Source organism: Trachypithecus francoisi, unplaced genomic scaffold (genome assembly GCF_009764315.1).
Source record: "Trachypithecus francoisi isolate TF-2019V2 unplaced genomic scaffold, Tfra_2.0 Lachesis_group0, whole genome shotgun sequence".
NCBI classification, from domain to species: Eukaryota; Metazoa; Chordata; class Mammalia; order Primates; family Cercopithecidae; genus Trachypithecus; species Trachypithecus francoisi.
In genome coordinates, this window is record NW_022681453.1 from 177,307,401 (window position 1) to 177,335,393 (window position 27,993).

The 27,993-nt window shown below is 37.1% G+C and overlaps 1 protein-coding gene and 1 non-coding gene across 3 annotated transcripts in view; both read left to right on the forward strand.

Moving 5' to 3' along the window:
- LOC117084281 (transcriptional activator ptaB-like) overlaps positions 1–27,993 on the forward strand; it is a 186,439-nt gene that overhangs the window by 134,770 nt on the left and 23,676 nt on the right. The gene's annotated exons all lie outside the window — the stretch shown is intronic.
- Positions 7,640–7,746, forward strand: LOC117084567. The gene has a single exon (XR_004437500.1). It is a non-coding gene; the product is annotated as a U6 spliceosomal RNA (small nuclear RNA).

The following is a 27,993-nucleotide window of genomic DNA, read 5'->3' on the forward strand; positions in this document are numbered from 1 at the left end:
AAAAAAAGGAACAGAAATCTGATTCATCCTCTATGGTTATAACTGACACATAGCCACATAAGTGTTTAGCCTTGTGGCTTGTTTCCTGTCTGAACCAGAAGAGTACCATGTTCTCAATGGAGGCTTAGTCAGTATGGATTTTATTGGGTGTAACAGGACTCCCAGCATAGTCACTGTGTTACCACTGTCAACATTGTAGTTAATCCAGGTATAAAAGTGACTGGATGTGAGGATCTGGTGTCTTCTGGAGCTAAGCAGTGAAGGGTCATTTGAAGATTTCAGTGCCTGCTGCTCTTTTGAAAAGTGAATAGGAGAACCCAGTTTAGTGTTCTTAGACTTACTTAGCTCCTCCTTTCTATCTTAGACCTAACAGATCCACTTGGGGTGCTTCTACCATGAATCTGTTTTTATTGAGTCATTTGACTTTCACAAGTAGCCAGATTTAGTTTCTCTGTCACAAGAATAGAGATAATACTTCCTAGTCATTTCTTATCTATCATATCTATAATAACTGAAGGAAAAATCTACAGTGTATAGAATATTGGGATACATTGGCAATTTCTAAAAGAGGCTTTAAATAATTTTTTTGAGTTTCTTCATTCTAGACATTGATGCTTGAAATATAAAGATAAATAGGAAGGCCGAGGTTTAGTGATAAAATGCAGATAATTAAATGAAGTAAATAAAGGTGTATTACAATGGATTAAGAAAGGGCTTTAGGCCAAATTTTAAGACCAGCTAAGGATTTCTGGAGGAAGTGATGCTCAACGGTGATATAAGGATTAGGTAAGTAGAGAATGTTGGATAATAACTGCCTGAATGCCTACTCTAGGCAGTTAATAAATTATATTTAATTCTCACAAAACCGTGCACAGTGGTTACTATTACCACTGTGTTGCAGATGAGGCTCCTACACAGCAAGTAACTTTTAAGGTCTCATAAAGAAAATGACAAAACTGGAATTGGGCTGGGAAAAGACTAAGCTTCAGTACTAATGTAATGGCCATTAGCCATGTATTTAAATTTAAATTACTTCGGCTATTGGATATTTAAACTTAATTTTTTTTTAATTAAAAAAATGAAGCTCCTTCTTTACACTTCACTCAGGTACTCAACAGTCACATGTGGCTAGCTGCCACCATACTGGGTGTGCAGATTAAAGAACAGTTCCTTCATTGCAGAAAGTTTTATTGGACAGCATTGCTCTAAGGTGTTTAGAAAGTATTTAAAGGTTTTCTACAACGTTTTTGGATTAGTAACATATCAGTACCATGTAGGCACCTAGACTATTGGAACCAGAAGCAGACTTTATTTCTATATGCATGCCTCTGTTCTACCCTTACTAGTCACAAGGTAGATAACAAAAGATTGAGAACGAGGCTTCACTCAACCTGTTCTACCAATACGTGGAGAGTGGGACGATAATTTGGGGGTTCACAGGGTTAGTATTTTCAGGGGACCACATGTTTCTTGTGCAGGATTTATCTATGGAAAATGCAAGTGGTGACCTTGGCATGGGGATAACAGCGGGCTATTTTGGCAAAGTGAAGCATTGCTACTATGTATTGAGAGAGTACCTAATAAGTCAGATGAGTCAAATGTGGCAAATTGGAAATGATTAAGATAATTTTCAAGTGATATCTAAACATCCACTTATAGATAAACTAGTAATACACTAAAAGAAGTTATTCTTATAAGAATATTCATTAATACAGATCCTTAATATTAATATTCATTAATACAGACCCTTAAAATACTCCAATGTTATTTCTCTCATCTTAGTGGAAGTTTACCTTTCCATAGTGCTCTCAACTTATCTAAGGAACTTTATAGGTTTTAAATCCTATCATCTTCGAAGTCATCCTGTAAAGAAGGATGGACAAGTATTATGATCAGCAGTGAACAGGTGAGGGAAATAGGGTACACAGAGATTTACTTTTCTGTTCAAAGTAGGTGATCCGGGGTTGATTCCACATCTGTTGGCGCCTAATCTTCAGATCTTTCCAACAGCCCAAAAAAGGAAAGCAACCTCACTTATTTAAGGAAAACAAATCTATAATTACTATTTTTTCTCATTGTTTCAAAAGTTTACCCCCAAACACTTCATATTAATGACGTTTTACTGCTCTCCAGAAGATGTTGACTCATGCAGGATTGAAGAGAATCCAGTAGGCAGTTTGTGGAGTCATTCAGTACATACATGTGACTTTTTGTCTCAATGTTGGAGCCGTAGGAGACAATGAATAGTTGCTGTTTAATCACCTAGTAAGGACTAAGTAGTAACCAAGTGTAGGCACCTAAAGTGGATCTTGCTTTGCTTATTACTGAGAAACACTTATAGTTTCTATCACTGTTACAGGTCATTAAAGTGGAATGGGTTTGTTATTGATGGTCTATGTAGCAATTGCAGTGTGATTGATACCAGCAAACACACATGGAGGGAACTGTCTTGCTCTAGTCTACAAATAGAGATCAATGACTATTTTATTTGCTCAACCCTGCCTCCAGTCCATGGCTGTGGCCTCCATCATGAAGTAGCTGGAATGATTAATGATCTATTGGAGGTATTAATGCCTCTTGTTTTGGTACTCTAATTATAGAAGCAGATTGGAGCCAAGCTTTTAGAGTGGGTTTGAGACTGAAAGATATTTGAAAAGCAAGTGATTGGTCCAACACTTCCACTTCTTTCAATTTAACCATTAATCAGTTGTGAGTGATTTTTTCACTGTAATTTTTCATAGGTTTTGAACTTCAGTAATAAGCATCCCTGTCCCAAAGTGAAACTGTGATTTTCCTAGATCTTGTTGGAAAGAAGATGAAGATTTATGAAAGGGAATAGAAGGAAATATATTGCATTTCTTTTTATCCTCTGCTTGGTATTTTTCTCTTCCTTCCTGTACTTCAACCCCTATAAGTCTCAACTTTTATACATGCCACACATGGCATATAGTATTTGGAAACGGGAAAGCTGCAATGTGTCTTGACCTACTTTCCAGTGACTGTACAATTACAAATAAGAAGTTGATGCTATATAAAGTAGTACTACATTCTACACTGAAAAGAACATATGGAGAAGCAAAGAGTGCATTTGCCCAAGGAGCACCAATTTTTAAAACTCATTTGCTGAATTTGTTGACTTAATTTTTTTTTTTTCAAGTTGAGGATGGCTCAAGGCATTGCTACCACCCAAGAAGCTACCATGAGGACTGTGGAAAAAATTCTGAGGAACCCTAGGTGAAGAGATAGGTTTAAATTGGAATCAGTTGGACACTTTTTCCTTCCCTAACTAGAACTGCAGCTTACCCCATTGTGGGTAATGTAATACATCTGTGCCTGATGAAAATCTGGCTTGCAAATTGTGGAAAAGCACAGAATTTTTTACATTTGTGTAATTTTTGTTTTTTAAAGCATTTTATTATCTGGGAAGTAGATTGGCAGCAAAGGGCATCTTAAAATAGATTGCTTATAGACACTCAAATGCAGCAAATGCACGTTTACTTTTTTACTATAGCACATGGAAAATTCCACCAGGTCTTACAAGGTATTCAATTTTTGTAGCTGTAACACTAAACTCCTATGTATTTGAGTTATGTATTACATTTATCATTTATTTAAAATATGAGGTTCATATATTAACAGGTTTGTATTCTAATTCTATGAATGGAAAGAATGATTCCCTTCAGTATTAGGTTTCTCCAGAGAAGCAGAACCAATAGAGCGTATTTAGAGGTATATAGAAAGAGATTTATTATGAGGGACTGGCTTATGCAATTAGGGAGGCTGAGAAATTCTATGATAGACCATCTGCAAGTAGAGGCCCAGGAGAGCTGGGGGTATAGTTTCAATCTAAACCCTGAGGCCTAAGAACCAGAGGAGCCAATAGTGTAGATCCCAGTCCATGTCTGAAGACCTGAGAACCAGGAGTGCTGATGTCTGAAGGCAAGGGGAAGAAGGAGGTCCCAGCTCAAGCAGATGAATTTTTTTCTTTCTTTTTTCTTTTTTAATTTTGTTTTAAGTTCCTAGATACATGTGCAGAACATGCAGGTTTATTACATAGGTATACATGTGGCATGGTGGTTTGCTGCACCTATTGACCTGTCCTCTAAGTTCCCTCCCCTCGTCCCCCAGCCCACAACAGGCCCTGGTGTATATTGTTCCCCACCCTGTGTCCGTGTGTTTTTATTGTTCAGCTCCCACTTATGAGTGAGAACATGTAGTGCTTGGTTTTCTGTTCCTGTGTTAGTTTGCTGAGGATAATGGCTTCCAGCTTCATCCATGTGTCTGCAAAGGACATGATCTCATTCCTTTTTATGGCTGCATAGTATTCCATGGTGTATATGTACCATATTTTCTTTATCCAGACTATCACTGATGGGCATTTGGGTTGATTCCATGACTTTACCATTGTAAATAGTGCTGCAATAAACATACGTGTGCATGTGTCTTTATGGTAAAATGATTTATATTTCTCTGGGTATATACCCAGTAAATGGGATTGCCGGGTCAAATGGTACTTCTGGTTGTAGATCCTTGAGGAATCACCATATTGTCTTCCACAATGGTTAAACTAATTTACATTCAGAGGGAGATTTTTGTTCTATTCAGACCCTCAATGATGCCTGCTCACACTGGAGAGAGTGATCTTCTACTCAGTCTACCTGTTCAAATGCTAATCTCGTCCAGAAACACCCTCGCAGACACATCCAGAAGTAATGCTTACCTGCTATGTTGACATCCATTAGCCCAGTCAAGTTGACACATAAGATTAATCACCACGCCTTTCTTCTTTCCTTCCAGCCTGCCTGCCTACTTTTCTTCTTAAAATATCTATTGAGCCATTATTATGTACCAAAACAGTAAGTTAGTCTTAGGTGACTGGGTAGTGGGAGGGAAAGGTAATATTAAAAATAAGATTCAGTCCCTGCCATCAAAGACCTTTCACTTTAGTTGGGAAGAGTAGAGAGCATAGGTTTTTATTATTTTTGCAGACAACAGAGTCCATTTTGAGCCAAAAAGAAAGAAAAAACTTCTTTTGAGGGCATTGATTAGCTACCAAAGTCTTTGGAAGGCCTAGGAAACCAGTTTTTTGGTTTGTTTCTGTTTTAAGACACAGGGTTCTCTCTCTGTCCCTTAGACTGGAGTTCAGTGGTGCAATCATAGCTCACTGCAGCTTGGAAGTCCTTGGAAGGCTTTCCTTCCACCCCAGCCTTCCAAAGTGTTGGGATCACAGGTGTGAGCCACTGCACCTGGCCTGGAAACCGGGTTTAAATGCTACATAGCCAGATACAAGAGCAGCCAGGAGAAATGCCAAATCACCTCTCCAAGGGAAGTCCCACTGCTTTACAGTATTGAGCAAAACCCTCTGCCAGAGCTGCCACAAAAGAAGAAACTCCTTTAACACCACACTTGCAAGAAGAACTAGTGTCCCAAAGTGAAACTGTGACCTTGTGTTGCCTTTTTTTTTCATATCCAACCTCTTACAGGTACGCCTACTTAGCAAAACATAGGACATATCTGCTTTCTTATCTGCAAAAAAGTCTGGGGAATGTAATTGTTGTCTTTCTAGTTTCTATTACATAGGAAGTTACATCAGATGGGTTGAAATGCATATGGAAGAAATGATCCCATAGTATCCACCTTAGGGAGACAGGTTAGCAAATAACTAGAATAAATTGTGTGTTATGCTGGAGTAGATAATAGTTCTGTGGGAACACCCAGTGAAGGCAACTGTCCCCAGGGGATGCAAGGGTATTTAGGGAAGCCTCTTGGAGTAGGGCTACACTTGCTGAATCTTGAAGGGTTTCAGGATTGTATTAGTTAGGATAGGATAAGATAGGTATATGTTACAGAAGCAAACAGCTTCAAAATCTCAGTGGCTAACACATTCACAGAAAATTCCTGCAAAGTCTGTGCTCTGGGGGGCACTGGGTACAAATTTGTGGAGCCTGGTGCAAAATGAAAATATTGGGCCTCTTTTCTAAAACCTGTCGAGACAGTGATCGCAGAGCATTAAGCCAAGCACAGAGCCCATCCGAGTGCAGGGTCCTGGGTGATCACATAGGTGGCATGCCCATGATGCTGGCCCTAGGTAAGGGTCCAGGAGACTCTCCAGAGAAGCTTTCTTCTACTTGGTAATTCAGTAATTCATGCAACTTCAGTCTGTAGCTCTGCCATCTCAACACAACCTCTTCCACATGTGCCAAAACTGGGCAAGAGAGAGACTGGAGGGTCACCCAGGGCATTTCACTGCCTCAACCCAGAAGTGATGCATCTTACTTCTGCTCACATTTCATTGGCTAGAACTGATCACATGGCCTTGACTGACTACCAGGTGGCTAGGAAGTGGAGACTCCTGCATGCCTAAGGAGGAGAAGGCAGGTTATGATGAATCAGCATCATCTACCCAATGGATCAAAGAAAAGGGAATGCTATAAACAGTGTCTTTGCTATTTGCAAATACTATTTGTATTTGAATACTAATAAATTTAGAGTGGCTTAAAAATTCAAGAAACATGTTTGCTTTTTGCCAATGTACTCATTTTGAATAGAACAATTTCAAAATTAATTTTTTTTGTTTTGCTAAATCCAAGTGCTACTCGAATAATTAGCAGTAACTCATGAAAAACTCTGAGGCAGTAGCAACTAATGAAAAATGTTTGGAACAAGGAAAAATATTTCTATTTTAGTATGTATATATCTTAAGTCTTAAGATACAAATTGTATTTATTAAAAACAATGTATATTAAATACAATCAAAAATATTCTCTTGAATTTTTAAACTGTTTTTAACCAATGAATATGCTTAAATATATGAGCTCGGACAAGAAAATAATATCACTGAAATGATTCTTTTTTTTTTTTTTTTTTTTTTTTTTGAGACGGAGTCTCACTCTGTCGCCCAGGCTGGAGTGCAGTGGCCGGATCTCAGCTCACTGCAAGCTCCACCTCCCGGGTTCACGCCATTCTCCTGTCTCAGCCTCCCGAGTAGCTGGGACTACAGGCGCCCGCCTCGTCGCCCGGCTAGTTTTTTGTATTTTTTTTTTAGTAGAGACGGGGTTTCACCGTATTAGCCAGGATGGTCTCGATCTCCTGACCTCGTGATCCGCCCGTCTCGGCCTCCCAAAGTGCTGGGATTACAGGCTTGAGCCACCGCGCCCGGCCCACTGAAATGATTCTAAAGCGTTTACCTGCTTCTATCAAGTGTTCTGAATTATCTCTATCTGTTGTGTACTCAAGTATATTCACATATAAAATCCACTTCTAAACATGGGAAATAGGTGTTTAAAAAAGTTCATCCTTGTGTCACTGATGCCCTGTGTCTATGAATTACCCTGATGCTTTTATCTATGAATTAAAACAAAATTGCCAAGTCCAGTAACGTGGTACAGGCAATAAAAGGAGTTTAGATAAGAGATAAATAAATGTGGTTCATGGCAGACATGTCAGAGTATCTATTGACAGGTATATTTCTTTTTTTCCAAAAAACTCCTGTTAGTATTGTACACATTTAATTTGTACTCTTTTAATTTTATTTCTTTAAATTCAATGTTGCTCTTTTTGCCACTTCCACTACAGTATTGAACTACTATTAGAATGCTTTATTTTTGATGTTGTACTGTGCTTTATTGAAAAGAAATTGGTGCTCGCTTCGGCAGCACATATACTAAAATTGGAACGATACAGAGACGATTAGCATGGCCCCTGCACAAGGATGACACGCAAATTCGTGAAGCGTTCTGTATTTAAAAAAAAAAAAAAAAAAAAAAAGAAAAGAAATTGGATTTGTTCTGAAGTCCAGCCCAAATGCTTACCAATTATGCAGACTTATCTTTTTTAATCTATAAAATGGGAGTTATAGTTATGATGATCTTAATAACAAACGTGGTGTTAAGATGATCACTAATTGCTTTTCTAACTCAATGAAGGGAAGGGATTTACACTCTAGAGTCTGAATCAGGAGTCAGCAAACTATGTTCCACAGATACACCTACTTAGCAAAACATAGGACAATGCCTTCACTCATTTTTTTTTCACTCATTTCATTTTTTGAATAGGAACACAGACATGCCTTTCATCTATGTAATGTCTATGGCTCCTTTCCTGCTCTGACAGCAAAGTTGAGTAGTAGTTGTGACAGGCACTGTGTGGCCCACAAAGTCTAAAGTATTTACTGCCTGGCCCTTTATGGGAAACATTTTCAAATCGCTGATCTAGAGAATCACCAAATACCTGTTTTGATTTGAGAAAATGTAGGAATACTGCCTTAAAGGTATACGAGGTGGCCTTTAACAAAAAAACAAAACAAAACAAAACAAAACTTTGTACTCCATACTAGACCTAGAAAATCTCCAAGGACAACCTAACCCCACTTCCAGCTGCTGACAGAGGTATAACATTTATCTGTTCACTCTTGAAGTGCTACCTACAGGGCCACTGCTGGCAGAGGTCATTATGCAAATGCAGGCTCATCTCTCCATGATACTACACATGAGGCATTTGCACAAATGTAGATTGTAGTAAGGCCTGAATGTAATGTATGTACTTCAGTCACTTTTATGAAATTGTTCAGTCATCTGGACATTTTTCACTGTGTTTACCGGGAAAGGTGAAATAGAGAATTGAGCAATTTTCTCGTCAATTTGATCAATGTAGAATGGCAACCTGGATGCCTTTAGTCTTTTTTTTTAAATGCCTCTTTTCTCTCAATTGCTAGAATTTATTTATTTATTTTACTAAATTGCCCAGTTAATTACTTCAATTTTCCAATCTATCTTAGCATTGAAGGCTAAGACTGTTTGAATTTTACATGTGGTTGGTACAATTGAGGTCTGTACCCAAAGTGTAAGATTTTCAGTGTAGGATTCATGTTTGTTTATCCAACTTCTTACTTGGTCCTTTTGATCTGTAACCTAGACTGTTCAAATTTCACCTTTGAATCAAAACACAAAAGGAAAGGAGGAGAGAGATTGGAGTGAAAAACCAACAACTGACGAATTTGGAGAAATAGTGCCCTAGTGGCAAAGGAGAAGAGTTTTGAAGGAGACATCGAGGTACTAGAAGACCATGGGTTGATGCTTTTGAAATAGTTAAGTAGGGCATGAGGGGAAGCAGAAACAGCCAACACTTTAGAGGAAAGATCAATGAATAAGAGGACATACCTTAAAAAGGATAAGCAACCAATGAAGTTATATTAGAGAGTAACTAATCTGAGAAAATAAAACTGGTTCTGAATTCCAAAATTTTCGTGATTTGAAGGGGGAATCTTGAGCGGGCTTCATCCAGTCCTACCTCGAGCAAGTGAGGGAAATTTTCTCATCAGGCTACTGCCTGTTCAAGGACTCTTATCTTCAGGGGTTGATATCTTCCTTGTTATATAAAGAATTGCCTATGTACAGTTGGGCAGATGGGGCAAGGAGCAAACTTTCAGGACAAGTGGACATCAACCGTTAGCACATTGGTCACTGTGGGTTGAAGGGCTTTGATGGTATCAAAGAAATATGTCTGGATGACATGGTCTTACAGCCCCTGGCCATGGATGGTACTTGCTTTAGGAGAGAATACTGATTTCTGGTTCTCATACCTTCCTTTTATATAGCTTTTCTCCTTCCTTCCTCTTGTTCTACTCATTCATACAAATGGTTTGTACATTTTGAAGAGTAGCTTTTGAACTTAATAGTATAGTGTTTTTGCAGTCTTTGTTTTCTGGTTTCCCCAAGAGTGACTCATGCATTCTGAAAAAGAGCTCTTTGGGTCTGAGGAAGGAATTTTGTGGGAAGAATAATACTTTAAAATACTATAAGCTGCTAAAAGTGGTTATTAGCTTTGGTGACATAGAGTTTATTGGTGACTTTAGACATTAAAGATGCAGGGAGTCATATTTTAGGACCAAGATTCAAAGAGCATTCAGAGGATTTTCTTTTTGGTTGATTAGTTGGTACGTTATTTTTAGACAAGAAGTTATAAGTGGGTCCAGGAAGGTACTAGAACATTACAGAATGATGGGGAAAGTCCACACAGATCCAAGTCTCAGGCACTATAAGTTCAGGAGACATCTTTCACAATTAAAGCTAAGAACCTATGACTAACAGAGGAGAAGGGCATTAACCAGTGTCAGATTAGGTCAGATTCTAAGAAGCAAGATGGACAGAGGTTATTGAAAGCCATAGGCTAGGGGTAGAAATAAATTCCTGCAGAGGAAGTTTTGCAAATGACTGACATGTTTCAAAAGCCCAGGCCTCTTGTAAGTGACCTTTTTAAGCATAAGAGGCTTTCAAAAATTTGATGAGTAAATGCCTGAGGAAGTAGTAGTTAACTTGGATCTTGAAAAATGTATAGGTTAGCATGGCAGCATAAAGGGAATATGAGGTCATTCTAATTAAGAGGATTTACCTGAAGTAGGATAAAAATGGTATATGTCTGGCATATTCTGAAGACTCTTAGCAAACTGATATATTAAAGTCAATGTATTCCAAAAGGTGATGTGAGATCTGAGGGTCTCATTGTAGCTTTGGGTATGTGTGTATGTGTGTATGTATGCTTTTCACTGAGTGCAAGTGTATAAACTATTAACCAAACTAGGTTATAAACTGGAAGGCTCAGCCTACATATTTTATCTAAAGAGTCATAACTCCTTTAGTGTAGTTTTAACAAAATCTTTTCTTTCTCTCTTTCTTTCTTTCTTTCTTTCTTTCTTTCTTTTTCTTTCTTTCTTTCTTTCTTTCTTTTTTTTTTGACGGAGTCTCACTCTGTTGCCCAGGCTGGAGTACAGTAGCATGATCTCGTGATCTCGGCTCACTGCAACCTCCACCTCCTGGGTTCAAGCAATTCTCCTGCCTCAGCCTCCCGAGGAGCTGGGACTACAGGCGCCCGCTGTTATGCCTGGCTAAGTTTTTGTTTTTCTTTTTTAGTAGAGACAGAGTTTTGCCATGTTGCCTAGGCTGGTTTTGAACTCCTGTGCTCAGGCAATCCGCCCACTTCAGCCTTCCAGAGTGCTAGGATTACAGGCTTGAGCCACTGCGCCGGCCAACAAAATATTTTAATTCTTTGTTTTTTTTCATTTACCTAGCTAAAGACTTTCTTGACCTAGACATGTGCAAGTTTTAATGTACTCATGAATCACTTGAGGGTTGTTAAAAATGTAGGTTCTGATTCAGAAGGTTTAGCAGAGACAGAGGCCTGAGATCTACATTTCTTACAAGCTCCTAGGTAATGCTGCTGCTGCTGCTGGTCTGGGGATTGTACTTTGAGTAGAAATTACTAAATGGAAGTGGAAAGAGTTTGGTAGCAAAAAGGGGTTTAGTTTTTTTTTTTTTAAAGATTAAATTGTTTTGTTTTAATTTTTTTTTATTATTATACTTTAAGTTCTAGGGTATATATGCATAACGTGCAGGTTTGTTACATATGTATACTTGTGCCATGTTGGTGTGCTGCACCCATCAACTCGTCAGCACCCATCAACTCGTCATTTACATCAGGTATAACTCCCAATGCAATCCCTCCCCCCTCCCCCTTCCCCATAATAAGCCCCAGTGTGTGATGTTCCCCTTCCCAAGTCCAAGTGATCTCATTGTTCAGTTCCCACCTATGAGTGAGAACATGTGGTGTTTGGTTTTCTGCTCTTGCGATAGTTTGCTGAGAATGACGGTTTCCAGCTGCATCCATGTCCCTACAAAGGACACAAACTCATCCTTTTTTATGGCTGCATAGTATTCCATGATGTATATGTGCCACATTTTCTTAATCCAGTCTGTCACTGATGGACATTTGGGTTGATTCCAAGTCTTTGCTATTGTGAATAGTGCCGCAATAAACATACGTGTGCATGTGTCTTTATAGCAGCATGATTTATAATCCTTTGGGTATATCCCCAGTAATGGGATGGCTGGGTCATATGGTACTTCTAGTTCTAGATCCTTGAGGAATCGCCATACTGTTTTCCGTAATGGTTGAACTAGTTTACAATCCCACCAACTGTGTACAAGTGTTCCTATTTCTCCACATCCTCTCCAGCACCTGTTGTTTCCTGACTTTTTAATGATTGCCATTCTAACTGGTGTGAGATGGTATGTCACTGTGGTTTTGATTTGCATTTCTCTGATGGCCAGTGATGATGAGCATTTTTTCATGTGTCTGTTGGCTGTATGCATGTCTTCTTTTGAGAAATGCCTGTTCATATCCCTTGACCACTTTTTGATGCGTTTGTTTGTTTTTTTCTTGTAAATTTGTTTGAGTTCTTTGTAGGTTCTGGATATTAGCCCTTTGTCAGATGAGTAGATTGCAAAAATTTTCTCCCATTCTGTAGGTTGCCTGTTGACTCTGATGGTAGTTTCTTTTGCTGAGCAGAAGCTCTTTAGTTTAATTAGATCCCATTTGTCAATTTTGGCTTTTGTTGCCGTTGCTTTTGGTGTTTTAGACACGAAGTCCTTGCCCATGCCTATATCCTGAATGGTATTGCCTAGGTTTTCTTCTGGGGTTTTTATGGTATTAGGTCTAAGATTTAAGTCTCTAATCCATCTTGAATTAATTTTCGTATAAGGAGTAAGGAAAGGATCCAGTTTCAGCTTTCTACTTATGGCTAGCCAATTTTCCCAGCACCATTTATTAAATAGGGAATCCTTTCCCCATTTTTTGTTTTTCTCAGGTTAAGGGGTTTAGTTTTATCATCGTAATGGCTTGCCTGGTTGAATTCTGGCTCTGAGACCTGTGAACTATATGATTTGGACCTGTTATTTAAGCTGTTTGAGCCTCATTTCTTTATCTGAAAAATAGGGATGATGATACCACCTTCACAAGCATCATTCTGATAGATACATTTCTGCTAAGTCTATCTCATTCACTGTTTTATCTCTGGTGGCTAGAACACCTGGCACATCACAAATGCTTCATAAGAACTTATTGAATGAATGAATCAATTGAATGAATTAATGAAAAAATAGGTTTGATTATGAATCTTATAATGTAAATAGAATATACAGCAAAGGATCTCGCCCTAAGAGACATTTTAATAAGTGTTGATCACTTCTCCATCTCCTTTGCCCTCTGAAATAAAAAGCCAAATTTGGATGCATGTTTCAAACTGCTGAAGCAACAACATATAAAACAGGTACTGTCTTTGCGATATCTCAATGAAATAACAATTACACTTCAGATAATAGAAATTTAATGGATAGATGAGAGAGTAGTTTCATAATGTTATTATTACATATAAATGGACAAGGGTAAATTAGGCAATCACTTCTTTACATTGATCATCTAAATATATACATATGTCTTATTTGTTGCTGGAGCACAAATTTCTTCACAATGAAGCCATTGTGAGAAACATGAACCTTTTTAGAATTCTTTGGATTCAGAAGACACTGGAACCAGGTACATTGCTGATATTGGGAATAAAATTTGACAAGCCTGGATTACCTACTCATAGACTCCCTACTTTCCCCAAATGTCTAAATTTGAGTTTAGCAACCTTGGTCCTTTCAAAGTGCAACAGGCCTGGAATATCAAAAGTTAAATTAGTATGCTTTAGTAAATATTGTTAGCTGGTTTATAGTGAGGAAAGTGATTAAGCTTCTAAACTAAAATACCAACTATGAGTAAGGAAATGAAGTAGATAGTGGAGGGATGGGGTGAGGAAGACAGAGCCAATTTTTGCCCTCATGAACCTTATTCTCAAGAGCAGAGCAGGGAGACCCAGGAAAACAGGAAGAGACCAACAGCTGCATTGTTTGATTGGCTTTCAGAAATGTGTTCTCTGGGATGAGTTGTCATTTGTTGGTTAAATGAGCTTACGACCATTTCTGGTGGGGTTTTTGCTGTTCTATTAACTGCTGTATCATCAGCACTTATAACAGTGAAGATTATATGGTAGATTTTCAATAAATTTTTTTTTAGTGATGAAAAACTTTGCAGGAAAGTACTCTTAGTAAATTCATGTTAACGATGACTGAGAACTTACAGTTCTGTGCACACCCAGAACAAATATATATTATTATTTCTCTCTCATATGTAAACAATGCATAGGTTTTAGCCACAATTAATTTACTAATTAAGATTAAAAAAAGAAACACCCCTAAACTATGAAACTATCTTTTTGCTAAGGCACTTGAATAGGAGCATCAAAAAATTAACAGAAAATAGTGCTACTGACAGTTATCCATGTAGAGAATTTTCTTCTTGACTTAGCACTTGTAATTTTTGTAGTAGCTGCCACTGCCATTAGTGGCAGTTATATTTTTTGTGTTTGTTGAAGTTGACAATAGATTGAATTTGTTTTTATTTTGTTCCTAAAGCTGATTATTATGAAGTGTATTTTTTAAAGCATGGTTTGCCCTTTTATAAACCTTCTGAGGACACCACAACTCTCACTTTCTTAAGTACAGGATTATCAACAATGTTGCTACTTGCTAATTTGGTCTAGTCCTTATGCCACAGGGCATTCATTGCCCAAAGCAGGAGGTACCATAATGTCAATAACAAACACGTCTAGTCTGAAAAAAAAAAAAGGAAGGCAGATATGCAGTTTGTAAGCCATGTGACTAGTAGATCTCTATAATTATGATTACAATTAAGGTTATTTTAATAGGGAGGTAAAGAAGTGATATGGTTTGGCTGTGTCCCCACCCAAATCTCATCTTGAATTGTAGTTCCCATAATCCCCGCAGGACATGGGAGGGACCAGGTAGAGATAATTGAATCATGGGGGTGGTTTTCTCCAACTGTTCTCATGATAGTGGGTAAGTTCTCACAAGATCTGATATTTTTATAAGGGACATTTTTCCCTACTTTGCTCTGCACTTCTTGCTGCCGCCATGAGAAGAAGGATGTGTTTGCTTCCTCTTCCGCCGTGATTGTAAGTTTCCTGAGGCCTCCCCAGCCCGGCAGAACTGTGAGTCAATTAAACCTCTTTCCTTTATAAATCACCCAGTCTCGGGTATATCTTTATCAGCAGCATGAGAATGGACTAATAAAAGAAGGTTTCATCTTACAGTGTAGTAGTGAAGGCTCTTATTTTGGGCTCACCTCTGGCTGGTAGGGAATTAGTATCTGCACAAGCAGGTCAGACTTATTAAATCTTAAGCAAGAAATCTTGGGCAATTTCTGCAGTTATGATGATGAATGAGCCCATGAAATGTCTGGGTAATCAGGTAGATGGGATGGCCCACTAATTCCAAACACAGCCAACCATACTGAGATTAGGAGTACTTAAAAATATAAACCACATCAATTGTAGTATTGTCACTTTGTGTGTGTTTTTTTTACATAACTGGAATAAGTGTTTAAAAATGGTAGAGGAGGAGAGGGATAAAACAAAAAACAGTCAAAACAGGTATTTTTTTTTTTTTTTTGTCCTGAAGTGACAGTTATATAGTAATATTGTCCCAAGAAGTCAGTCTTTTCTCATTAGGAAAAGTGAATGTGAGAAATATCTGCTCTTACCATTTAATAAGTGAAGTAAGTGTGAGCAAAAATGACATACAGAGTTTTATAAAAAATTAATGAGTGGCCCTGAGTGATGGGATCTGTATCTGGGAGGCAAAGGGTAGAGACTAAAAGGGCCAAGTAGACCCAAATGGAGAATATGACCTTGAGAGTAGGTGCAAAATAAAACAACAACAGCAAAAACCATGGGCGTGAAACCAGTATGGAGGAGAAGAGACATTCCCCTAGGCAAATGGCGCCTATCTCCCTGTAATATTCAAATATGTGAAATACAAAGATGAAAGGGAGGAGGTAAGAGGAGAGAGTCCTCTGCCTCAACTAGCCATGCATCTGTTATTGGGCAAGGCATATGATATCCTGGAATTCAGCGTCATTCTCTATTAAGTGAGGTAAAAGGACTATAATGAGTGATTTTTATATTGTCCTATGTAGATTTTAGAGGTCCTAGAAAGGAGCCTTCTCAGAGAGTAGGATTGGTTCCAAAGTGGTTGAAAACCAATGATCCTGGGATGATCTCCGGATCTAACAAATTAACATTTTTTGATTTTTATCATCTCTTTAATAGGGAAAGATTGATGATGAAATATAAAATAACACTTCCATTTTATGCTTCTAATTAACTGAAAAACTGATTGTACTTGCTTGGTAATCTGTATGTAGTGTGATTTGATGATTTGCAATTAACATTGTGTTTCCAAAGTCTTTTTACTCTCATACATATCTTGTTTGCAACAGAAGTCCCTGAATTCATTTTTACTCACTGAACCACCAAGTTCCTGTAACAGTGTCCAGGATAAAATAAAAACTGGACTAAGGTCCCGAACAAATTGTTACACAGGTTATGTCTTCAGTAAGTTACCTGTTAAATACAAATGATCCTAATTAAGACAGGCTATGAGCTCAGTGCTGGCATTAGACTTTATTTGTTTGGGGAATATTTTCACTTTACTCTCTTATCTCCAGCAACGTAAAGATGGTTTAATAGATCAGCACTCATAAAGAGATGCCAGCATATCATAGGCTTGTGGACAAATGATATGAATCCTCATAGTGGCACTTTATGAGGAAAGGAGAAGGTAATAAGATAGGAAGGGCTAAAGAGAAGAGAAAAAAGGGCAGGGTGATGGTAGAAGAGACAACTAATTCCTTCTGAGCTGATTTTAGCATGCATCAATGACTATACCCTAATGAGAAAGGATACACAGAAGCAGTAATCTATATGGCAGGCAAAAATAAGATATGGATCCAAAACTCTTTTCTATATGTTCATAATGCTGACTCACAGGATCAAAGACTTTCTGAATGGTGAATTGGTCATCTGGGTACAATGAAGGACACAGTATAAACCTCATCCCAACTCATTCATGATGAAGAGTGCCTTTTTAGAAAAACTTTCAGATCATGAGGCAGAAAAATGACCACAATAGTCTAATTTAATTCCTATTATTTTATTTTTGCCAATGTTATTTGAGTAGAAAACTGCTCTAAAAAAATCTTGTAGGAAACGGCTTATTTTTGATTTATGGTTCACTATTTTGGTAATCTGTTTGGTATATAGACACTGCTGGACCTTTTCCTCTTAAAATACCTGACAATATTGGGGGAACAAATAAATAAGTAACGGACAAACATAATTACCTTATGAAGTATATGCTGATAAGCAGCTGCCACCAGACAGAAAGATCCACTATAAAGGCTTTCTTTGCGCCTCCATCCCTCAGCACCTTGAATTTGCAATTGCTATATCTCATTATCCTATCTCTGTTACTTTCAGGATAGGTTTGCATTGATAGTATTCTGACAAAGGTCAGTAACTATTCGAATAATGTGTTACTTCCTCCATACTAAAAAAAAAAAAAAAAAAAAAAAAAAAAAAAAAAAAAAAAGATGCCAAAAGCACTTCTTGAATTATTTTCATCTGGCAGGTAATGGAGATTGGTATTTAACCTGTTGTTATGCCCATAAATAGTTAATCCCATTATCATAAACAAAATGAGGCTAGTAGCCTTATTTATAGAAATATATTTTAAAAGAGGAAACAGTTGGGGCTGGAGAACACTTTCTCAAGGTTTTAAATGCAATTAAGAGATTCTCAACTTGGAAAGCTAGAATGAAAATTTTCTCTTCTAAATGTAGTTTGGACACATTATTTTGTGCATTATTATCCGTATAGGAACAATTATAATATCAATATATTTTGATGCCGAAGGGTTTCCCCTAATCATGTGCCTTATCTAACTCATTCAGCTAAGCATTTTGAAAACCGCAAATCTTATTCCAGAGTAATTTGTCAGCCATATGTCAAAAACTTAGTGTGTATGCTGTCGAAATTATCACCCACGGAGATACTTTTAAACCCTAAAGAAAATAAACAGATACAATTATAAATGACATGGTCACCTCTTTATTCTGTTTTTTCCCGTCACTGTTTTTTTTTTTTTTTTTTACTGTTATTAATAAAGTAAGTTACACTTCTGTGACTTCCTAGTCTTCCAACAATTTAAAAGAGTCTTAGAATTATTTTTGGCATTTTAGGGCTTAATACACATGACTAACGATGTCTTTTATAACACAGGAATTGTTTTGCTGCTTGAGAGCTCTAATGTACTTAAAATTGATAGAAATAACTAATCTACTTGGGGTGACAAGTTAGAGTGTATAATGAATTAATTGTATGCTTAAATTTTCTTTTCTTTCCTTTTTTTTTTCTTTTGAGACAGAGTTTGGCTCTGTCGCCCAGGCTGAAGTGCAGTGGCGCGATCTCGGCTCACTGCGAGCTCCGCCTCCCAGGTTCACGCCATTCTCCTGCCTCAGCCTCCCGAGTAGCTGAAACTATAGGTGCCCGCCACCCCACCACGCATGGCCAATTTTTTTGTATTTTTAGTAGAGACGGGGTTTCACCGTGTTAGCCAGGATGGTCTTGATCTCCTGACCTCATGATCCACTCACCTCGGCCTCCCAAAGTGCTGCGATTACAGGCGTGAGCTACTGTGCCCGGCCTTAATTTTTCTTTTCAAAACATGTAAAGATTTTATTTTCCACCACAGAATAAAGAATTTACAGTTGGGTTTCCTGGACTGGAATTTTCAACTCTTGGAATGTATGTATAGTATCTTGTGTTGGGTGCATTTCACAGTGTAACTGTCTTCTTTTCAGCGTCAACACTCAATGAGAATGAAGTCAACCATCACAGCTGTAAACAGCCTGATTCTATGAATTGGAAACTTCCATCAAAAGGCTATAATACTGATTCATAGCTAATTTTTTAACCCTCGCTCTAGTTATTTAATTTATCTTACCATTACCATAAATGTTTCTGCCCTTATCATTGAAGACTTTTGTCCTCTTAACTGAACTGTAGCGTTTGTTTTATTACTTTTTCTGTCCTACTTTAATTTCCAGAAAATTGCATAGATTTCTTTGCTGTGATTTTCTCCCCACTCACCCTAACCTCCTCGAATGCTGCCTGCTAGTGTCCTGAATCCAACCTTCCCTTCATTCTCATTCTTTGTCTGAGTCTTCTCTGACAAGTTTGGAGACCACTTTGACTGTATCATCAACTGAACTAAGGAAGGTATTTTCAGGATTCATAGAGTATTGTCTTGTCATATTTCTCTATGTTTATATCTCGTGTATAGTCTATATTCCTAAGTTCCTTAAAGGTGACTTCACTACCATAATTTGTACATATCTTCCTCAAACAGTACTTATAGTTGCATATAGTAGTTGAAGCAGTTAGGCAAATTGAAAATTAATAATTTGAATCGTTCTCCTTGCCTTTGTATTAGTCTGATACCCTAAACCAGAAGATTGTTAGCCTAGTGAGGGAAGTTCCTATTCAACTTTCATTCTCCAGCACCTTGAGCTGATTGTACGGTAAACATCCAACATTGTCTGTTGAGTTGAACTGAATCATCTCTAGTAACTGGATATAACATGCTTGTTTTAGAGATGTTTGGAAAAGAAGGGATATGACATAGCATTCCTTGATAACTTGGCTTCTTACCATTCTTTGTATTTAACTTAAGTTTTCCTAGCTGAGCCTGACAATGAGATAGCTTCTATTTTGGCTTAGCCAAAAAGATATTGATGATGACTTGACTTAAAGCACTGTGTCTGATGAAAGTTATGTTATTCATGTACGCAGCCTTCCAATTTTATTTTAAATATGTTAAAATTTAAAAAAATTATCCCAGGATATTTTAAATTATAAGATTGGAACATATCCATTGAGAATTTTAAGCATAGCTTTTAATACTGAAGGTTTAAATGTATTAGGTAGGTACATTTCCAGATTTCTCATTCTAAATCTCAGCTTTATCTAAAGAATGCTGAAATCACGAGCAGAAAATGAATAAAAGTGAAGTCATCGCACTTGGACTGATCAGCCTGCCAACACCTCTATTTTGTCTGAGGTAACTGGTTGTTACACAGCCTCAGTTGGCCCCCTCCGGTGTCTGTTCCCTCATCTGCCACCTAAAGCCCTTTTGGTGTATGGTTTTGGTGAATGGTTAAAGCCCTTTTGGTATATGGTTAATGACCTGTGAACAAGCTGTCTAGACATAGCTTTAAAAGTCATAAAATGCCATCTTCATTTGATCTGTTATTGGCAGGGACATTCCAAAAGTCTGTGTGAAAAAAATCCACCAACAGAAGACCAACACTGAAATTTCCAGATGACTAAATTTTAATTTCCATTTTCTGAAATGTAGATATAAATGCTGAGATAAAATGTACTGGTATTAAAATGTCCTCAAAAAAGTAGAGGCTAGGGAAAGCTAGAATACACAAAATGCCTTTCTTCCACCCCTAGTAGTAGTATCAACAGTATCCATAACCTGAAGCACTAAAGGCCCTTCCCCTGTACCTCAGACCTAAGAATTTTGTTGGACATAGTATAGAGCCTGGATTTTACACTCAAGTAAATATGCTCTATGTGTTCCCAAAAAGGCCAATATTTATATATCAAGCTCACCAAGTTAAATTTACTTTCCCACATTAAGCCTGCATGATGAATGGCTTTATCTTGCCTATTACAGCCTGTTAAATCATAAATCCCTAGGAAGGAGAAAGAGGAAAAAAATAACTTGAATGAAAAAAGCCTCTGAGGGACAAACCATGACTATTTGAGGTGGTTATACTGCATCACATTTGCTAACAATAATATATAAAATACATTGGAAACCTGTTTGCTCTTATTTTCTTTCCATTTTAATTTCTGTTGTTAACAACAATAAAAAAGGAATATCCGACTAACCTGATATTTCCATTTCCCTGTTTTGTTACATACATAATATAGTGTTCCTTGAACCTATTTTACTTATATTCTCATTTGTTAGGTGAATAAACGAATGCATGAATAAACATGAATATTAAAGCATTTTCATATCCTGATTGGAATGACTATTCCGCTTATTGAAATTTTAGCCCCCATTTCTGTTTTAAGAAAATTATCTATTTCTCAGAGAGGCTTTCTCTTGTCTTTAGTTGGAGGTTTTCTTTCCTTCTACCACAATTTGTATTTTGCTTGGGTTACTATTTTAATCTGCTTTGTATCAAAGTCATTTAAGTAATGTTCATAACAGTATTGTGTTCAGTTCTCAACTATACACTTAGTGCTTTTGTACGTTTATTTCTTTATATTCCACAAAGTAGAGCATAGGGAATTAGGAAGGTAGGGTAGTGTCAGGGTGACCCTATAATTTACTGCTCAAATTGGATACTTTTGAGATTGAAGGGAGTGGTATTAGTCATTATGCTGGACAATAGGCAAAGCCAGGACCCTCCTGGGAAAATCAGATGTATGGGATCCCTAAGAAGCATGAAATATAGAAACATGAATGAGAATTGTGCATCAGGCACTGTGTTCAGGTCTGTTTTCTTTTTTCTTTTCTTTTCTTTTCTTTTTTTTTGAGACGGAATCTAGCTCTGTCGCCCAGGCTGGAGTGCAGTGGCGCTATCTCGGCTCACTGCAAGCTCCGCCTCCCGGGTTCACGCCATTCTCCCGCCTCAGCCTCCCGAGTAGCTGGGACTAGAGGCGCCCGCCACCGCGCCGGGCTAATTTTTTGTATTTTTAGTAGAGACTGGGTTTCACCGTGTTAGCCAGGATGGTCTCGATCTCCTGCCCAGGTCTGTTTTCTTATACCTTAGACTAAAATAGACTTTAGTGGTGTCTTGTGATTAAATATGTGCTTTGTATAGTTAATGGGGTTAAACATTTAGACAGGAGAATAAACATGTATCGCAAATTATTAGATGGTTCAGGCTTCAATTCTGGCAGGTGAGAATAAAAATAAAATAGGTAGTGTCTATTGTTTAGGTTTATTCTGTATACTGGTGGCATACATAAAATAATTGTTTAAAGCTTAGCATTATGGTTGTGTACGTGTATGTCTCCATTTCTAGAAAATGAACTACTTCAAGGCAGAAAATGCATCTGATTTCTATTTGTATCTCTTATATTTCCTTATATGTGCATAGTCAACCACTGTAGGCTATGAAATTGTACTGAATCTTGGAAGAGTTCTGCTAGTTAAACCTGTGTTTAATGGAGATTCTTCTATAAAATTCTTGACTAATAGAATTAATTATTCACTTATGAGAAACTATTCTTTTTAAAAGAAAGCAATCCCATTTTTGAATTGCCATATTTATGTAAAAATACCCCTTTATTTTAAATGAAGACACGTCTTGTTATAATTTTGATTTGACGTATTGTTTGAGTACTCACCACAAACAAGGCACTTTTAGTCTACCTGCTAGTCCTTATTTGACCTTCTGGATCTACCCAGAATAAACCTAAATCCCCTTCCTTTCAAACAGTTGAAGTCTGTTATTATGGTCTCCTGAGTTTTTTCTTATCAAGCCTATCTTTCTCAGGTTTTTAAATCCTTTTTCTTATGACTTATTTTTCAGACTAATTGCTATTCAGTTCATCTGTGAAAGAATCTCATTTTGAAAGTCTCCCTTAGAGAGGAATACCCAGTTCAGAGCAAAATCTAGCTGAGGTCTGAGCAATGCATAGTATAGGAGTTGGTTACCAAGGCTGCCCTGTAGTTATGTATATTGTGTGCTCTGTGAGAGTGTCTGAAAATGGAGGAAAAGGTAAGCTAACTTCTAGCCTGCACTCCAACCCACCGAGTCATATGTCTTGGTTCAGGTTTTTGTCTTTGCATAGGAAGGGTCTCCATTTTTTATTTTATTTTATTTTTTTTTTATTAACAGAAAGGCATCATATGAGTTTGTCAATATCAAATCTATTACACTAACTGATTCTTACCTTGCTTAGCTCTTAGACTCTGAACATCTTTATAATACAGCGTAAGATTTCCTATGCTGTTTTGGCAGACATATCATTTGTGCAGTATTATGACCCTGTAGCTAACTAAAGTTCCTGGGTCTTATTTATATAAGCTTCTGTTAATCCAAATTTCTCCTATTGTACTTGACATTGATATATGTCATTGAAAAGGATAACAACTTTCTGCAATTTGTACAGATTTTCTTCCACATTGACTTGAAGTCATTAATTAATACTCTTTGAAAATATTTTTTCAACCAGCCATTAGTCCATCTAACTACTAGTCATTTCTCTGTCTTCTTTAAAAGAATATCTTGAAACAGTAAAATCTTTCACTGAGCTTATTGTTTTATGTTTATAGTGCTTTCCTGAGTTAATCAGGCTTAGCAACTGTATCTAGGCAAACCAGTGTTAATTTTGATAATCACTTCTTTTGAAGCATCTACAATTTATTTAATATGCATATTAAAATTGTATTGAGGCTTGATAGCAAGGTCAGCAATTTCTGGAGTCTGTGTTTTTTTTTTTTTTTTTTTTTTTTTTCCATTTCTCATTTCCCATTTATTTTGAAAACCAGAACATTCATTTCTCTCTGAGCACCTGACATCTTTCCTATTCTCTTTAAATCTTCTTGGGGATTCTGTGAAGATGACTGCATTTATCACTCATTTTGTCCACCTATCCCTCTTAACTCCTTTCTGGAGCATCACAGTAACCAATGTAAGAAGATTAGAGGAACCTGGAGGGTATGTCTGTGATTCCACATTCCCCAGAGAGTTCTAGGAAGAAAGCAGGTACAAAGCTTCTTTCTCAAATATATTGGTCAATAATCAAGAAGTAAGCAACAGAGAAGACTTGCTTTACCTTAATTATTGGGTGAATCGAGTTGATGACTTTTGAGATTTTGTGAGGAGCCCACACCTTCCTGCCTGTTGATTTTGCTCTTTGCAGGTTTCCCTATCCTGCTGGATCAATTTAAACATAGTGTTTTACTATATGGGAAGACTGAATATCTTCCAGTCATCATATGTAAAAGAGGAATGTTACCTGTACAATAAAAAACTTGATATTAGAAAGAAATCATTCTCACATTCCAGGAGAAGAACCAGCTCATTTGCAGCTGGCCTAACAACATAAGATATACCCCTTCTATTGACTCATGGGTTCCCTCTGCATGAGAAAATCCAACAGCTTAATCTCTACAAGTTACTGTGGGAGCCCTCAACAGTGAGAAGAAAAAGCAATATTTCAGCTCTGAGAGGAAGACTAAGCAGACTAATTCAAAAGTCAGGATATACTAGACTTTGCTGTAACAAATGACCCCAAAAACTAAATAGCTTAAAATCAGATTAATTCTCACTCAGGCTCCATGTTCACTGTTCACCAAGGGTTGCCTGGATGGCTCTTCTCCATGGCATTAGCATCCTTACTACAGATTCAGGGTGATAGAAAAGCCACTTACTGGAACAATAGTGGTTGCTCTGACAGAGAGAAAATAGTATTTTGACATATGCACTGGCTCTTAAAGCTTCTGCCCTGAAGTTCCATGCAACACGTTTCTCACATTTTAAGGGCAAAATCAGATCACCCTTAACTTTACATGAGTAAGAAGTGCAATGTTACTATGTTCATGAAAAGAGAAAGAACTAAAATTATGAAAACAGCCAAATGAAGCAGTTGAAAAGCTTTTTCTATTGATATAGAAATAATAGAATTGACACATGGGAACTTTACCAAAAAAGTAAGATGATTTAAAGGACATGTAATTAGAATTCTTACATTCTAGAATTAATTAAAAATGCTTTGCAAATTTAAAAATTCAATAGACAGTTTGAAAGGAAAATAGTCTCTTCTGAGATTCTTGGCCGATCAAACTTATGGATTATCTCACAGCATAGAGCAAAAATACAAAGGAGCAAACATTTGAGTGAAAAATGTGAGACGGAAGATAGTTCCAAGATCCTTAAATTGCAAACAAAAAAATTTTCTAGGAGGAAAAAAGAAGCAGATTGAGGAGCAACAATAATTAAAACAAACAAACAAACAAACAAGAAAAGCTTTTTGATATAAAGAAAGATTTGAAATTTCTGTTTGAAAACTTTCAAGGTCAAGGCAGGTTCCCTGAAGAAAAAAATTGTGTGTACACAGATATGTATATGGGTATGTATATGTATATGTATATGTATATATGTATGTACACTCATATATCTAACATATTTATACACATGTGTACATAAACGTGTGAATACATATATAGATATAGATATGTTGGTGTGTATACACTGGAGTTACACATACATAGGATATGTCTGTATATGTGTCGGGGGATATATATATATGCAAGAGTATACATAGATAGACATATGTATTTTCTGGTGAAATCCTGGAAGGACAGAGACAAATAAATTTTCTAAGCTTCCAGAGGGAAAATGTATTTCATTTAGGAAAAGAGAATCAGACCAGCATTATCTTGTAATCACTGAAGTTAAAACAATGGAATATCTAGGAGTTATTGAGGAGAAGAGGAGCAGCCTGAAATCGTGTCTGATATTTCACTTACCTGAATGGGAAAACTTCAGAGGGCATGCCATTCTTTTTTTTCTTCAACTTTTATTTTAAGTTTAGGGATGTGCAGGATGTGCAGGTTTGTTACACAGGTAAACATGTACCATGGTGGTTTGCGGAATAGATAATTCCATCACCTAAGAATTAAGCCCAGCACCCATTTGCTATTCTCCCTAATAGTGTCCCTCCCCTCATGTCCCCCTTCCTACAGGCCCCAGTGTGTGTTATTCCCCACCTTGTGTGTCCATGTGTTCTCATCATTCAGCTCCCACTTATAAGAGAGAACATGCAACAGCTGGTTTTCTGTTCCTGTGCTAGTTTGCTGAGGATAATGGCTTCCAACTCCATACATGCCCCTGCAAAGTGCATGATCTCATTCCTTTTTATAACTGCATAGTATTTCATAGTATTTAATGGCTTCCATCTCCATCCATGTCCCTGCAAAGTACATCATCTCATTCCTTTTGATGGCTGCATAGTATTTCATGGTGTATATGTATCACATTTTATTTATCCAGTCTATCTTTGATGGACATTTAGGTTGATTTCATGTCTTTGCTATTGCAAATAGTGCTGCAGTGAACATATACGTGCATATATCTTTATAATAGAAAGATTTATATTGTTTTGGGTACATACTGAATAATGGGATTGCTGGGTCAAATGGTATTTCTGGTTGTAGGTCTTTGAGGAATCACCACACTGTCTTCCACAGTGGTTGAACTAATTTACATTCCCACCAACAGTATAAAAGTGTTCCTATTTCTCCACAGTCTTGCCAGCATTTGTTGTTTCTTGACTTTTTAATAATAGCTGTTTTGACTGGCATGACATGATATGTCTTCATGGTTTTCTTTTTTTGGTTGTATCTTTGCCAGGTTTTGGTATCAGGATGATTTTGACCTCATAGAATGAGTTAGGGAGGAGTCTCTCCTTTTCTATATTTTGGAATAGTTTCAGTAGGCATGTACTAGCTCTTCTTTGTATCTCTGGTAGAATTCAGCTGTGAATTCATCTGGTCCTGGGATTTCTTTTTTTTTTTTTTTTCTTTTTGGTTAGTAGGCTATTTATTCCTGCATCAATTTTAGAACTCATTATTGTTCTATTCAGGAGTTTGATTTCTCCCTGGATCAGTCTTGGGAGGGTTTCTGTGTCCAGGAATTTATCTATTTCATCTATACTTTCTAGTTTATGTACATAAAGGTGTTTATAATAGGTTTGATGTTTGTTTATATTTCTATGTGGTCAGTGTTTATGTCCCCCTTTTTATTTCTGATTGTGTTTATTTGAATCTTCTATCTTTTCTTCTTTATTATTCTAGCTACAGGTCTATCTATTTTATTAATTTTTTCAAGAAAACAGTTCCTGGATTCATTGATTTTTAAAGGATTTTTTGTATCTCTATATCATTTAGTTCAGCTCTGATATTGGTTATTTCTTGTCTTTTGCTAGCTTTGGGCTTGGTTTTCTTTTGGTCCTCTAGTTTTTTTAGTTGTCACGTTAGGTTGTTAACTTGTGATCTTTCTAGCTTTTTAATGTGGGTATTTAATGCTATAAATTTCCCTCTTAACACTGCTTTAGCTGCGTCCCAACAATTCTAGTACAATGTCTCTTTGTTCTCATTAGTTTCAAAGAACTTCTTGATTTCTGCCTTAATTTCATTATTTACCCAGGAGTCATTCAGGAGCAAGTTGTCCAATTTCTTTGTACTTGGGTGGTTTTGAGTGCATTTCTCAATCTTGAGTTCTTATTTGATTGCACTGTCATCTGAGAGATTGTTGGTTGTGATTTCATTTCTTTTGCATTTGCTGAGGAGTGTTTTACTTCCACTTATGCGACCAACTTCAGAGTAAGTGCTGTGTGGCGATGTGATGAATGTATGTTCTGTTGTTTTTAGGTGGAGAGTTCTCTATATATTTATCATGTCCACTTGATCCAGAGCTGAGTCCAGATCCCGAATATCTTTATTAATTTTCTATCTCAGTGACCTATCTAATATTGTCAGTGGGGTGTTAAAGTCACCCACTATTATTTTTTGGGAGTCTAAGTCTCTTTGTAGGTCTCCGAGAACTTGCTTTATGAATCTGAGTGCTCGTGTATTGAGTGCATATATATTCAGGATAGTTAACTCCTCTTGTTGAATTGGACACTTTAACATTATGTAATGCCCTTGTCTTTTTTGATCTTTGTTGGTTTAACATCTGTTTTGTCAGAAACTAGAATTGCAACCCTTGCTTTTTTCTGCTTTCCATTTGCTTGGCAAATTTTCCTCCATCCCTTTATTTTGAGCCTATGTGTGTCTTTGCATGTGAGATGGGTCTCTTAAAGACAACATACTGATGGATGTTGGCTTTCTATCCAGCTTGCCAGTCTGTGTCCATTAATTGGGCATTTAGCCCATTGATATTTAAAGTTATTATTGTTATGTGTGAATTTTATCCTGTCATCATGGTGCTAGCTGGTCATATTGTAGACTTGTTTAATGTGGTTGCTTTATTGTGTTACTACTGGTCTGTGTACTTAAGGGTGTTTTTGTAGTGGTAACAGTTTTTCCTTCCCTTATTTAGTGCTTCCTTCAAGTGCTCTTGCAAGGCTAGGCTGGTGCTGATGAATTCCCTCAGCATTTCTTTGTCTGAAAAGTTTCTTATTTATCCTTTGCTTATGAAGCTGAGTTTGGCCAGATATGAAAT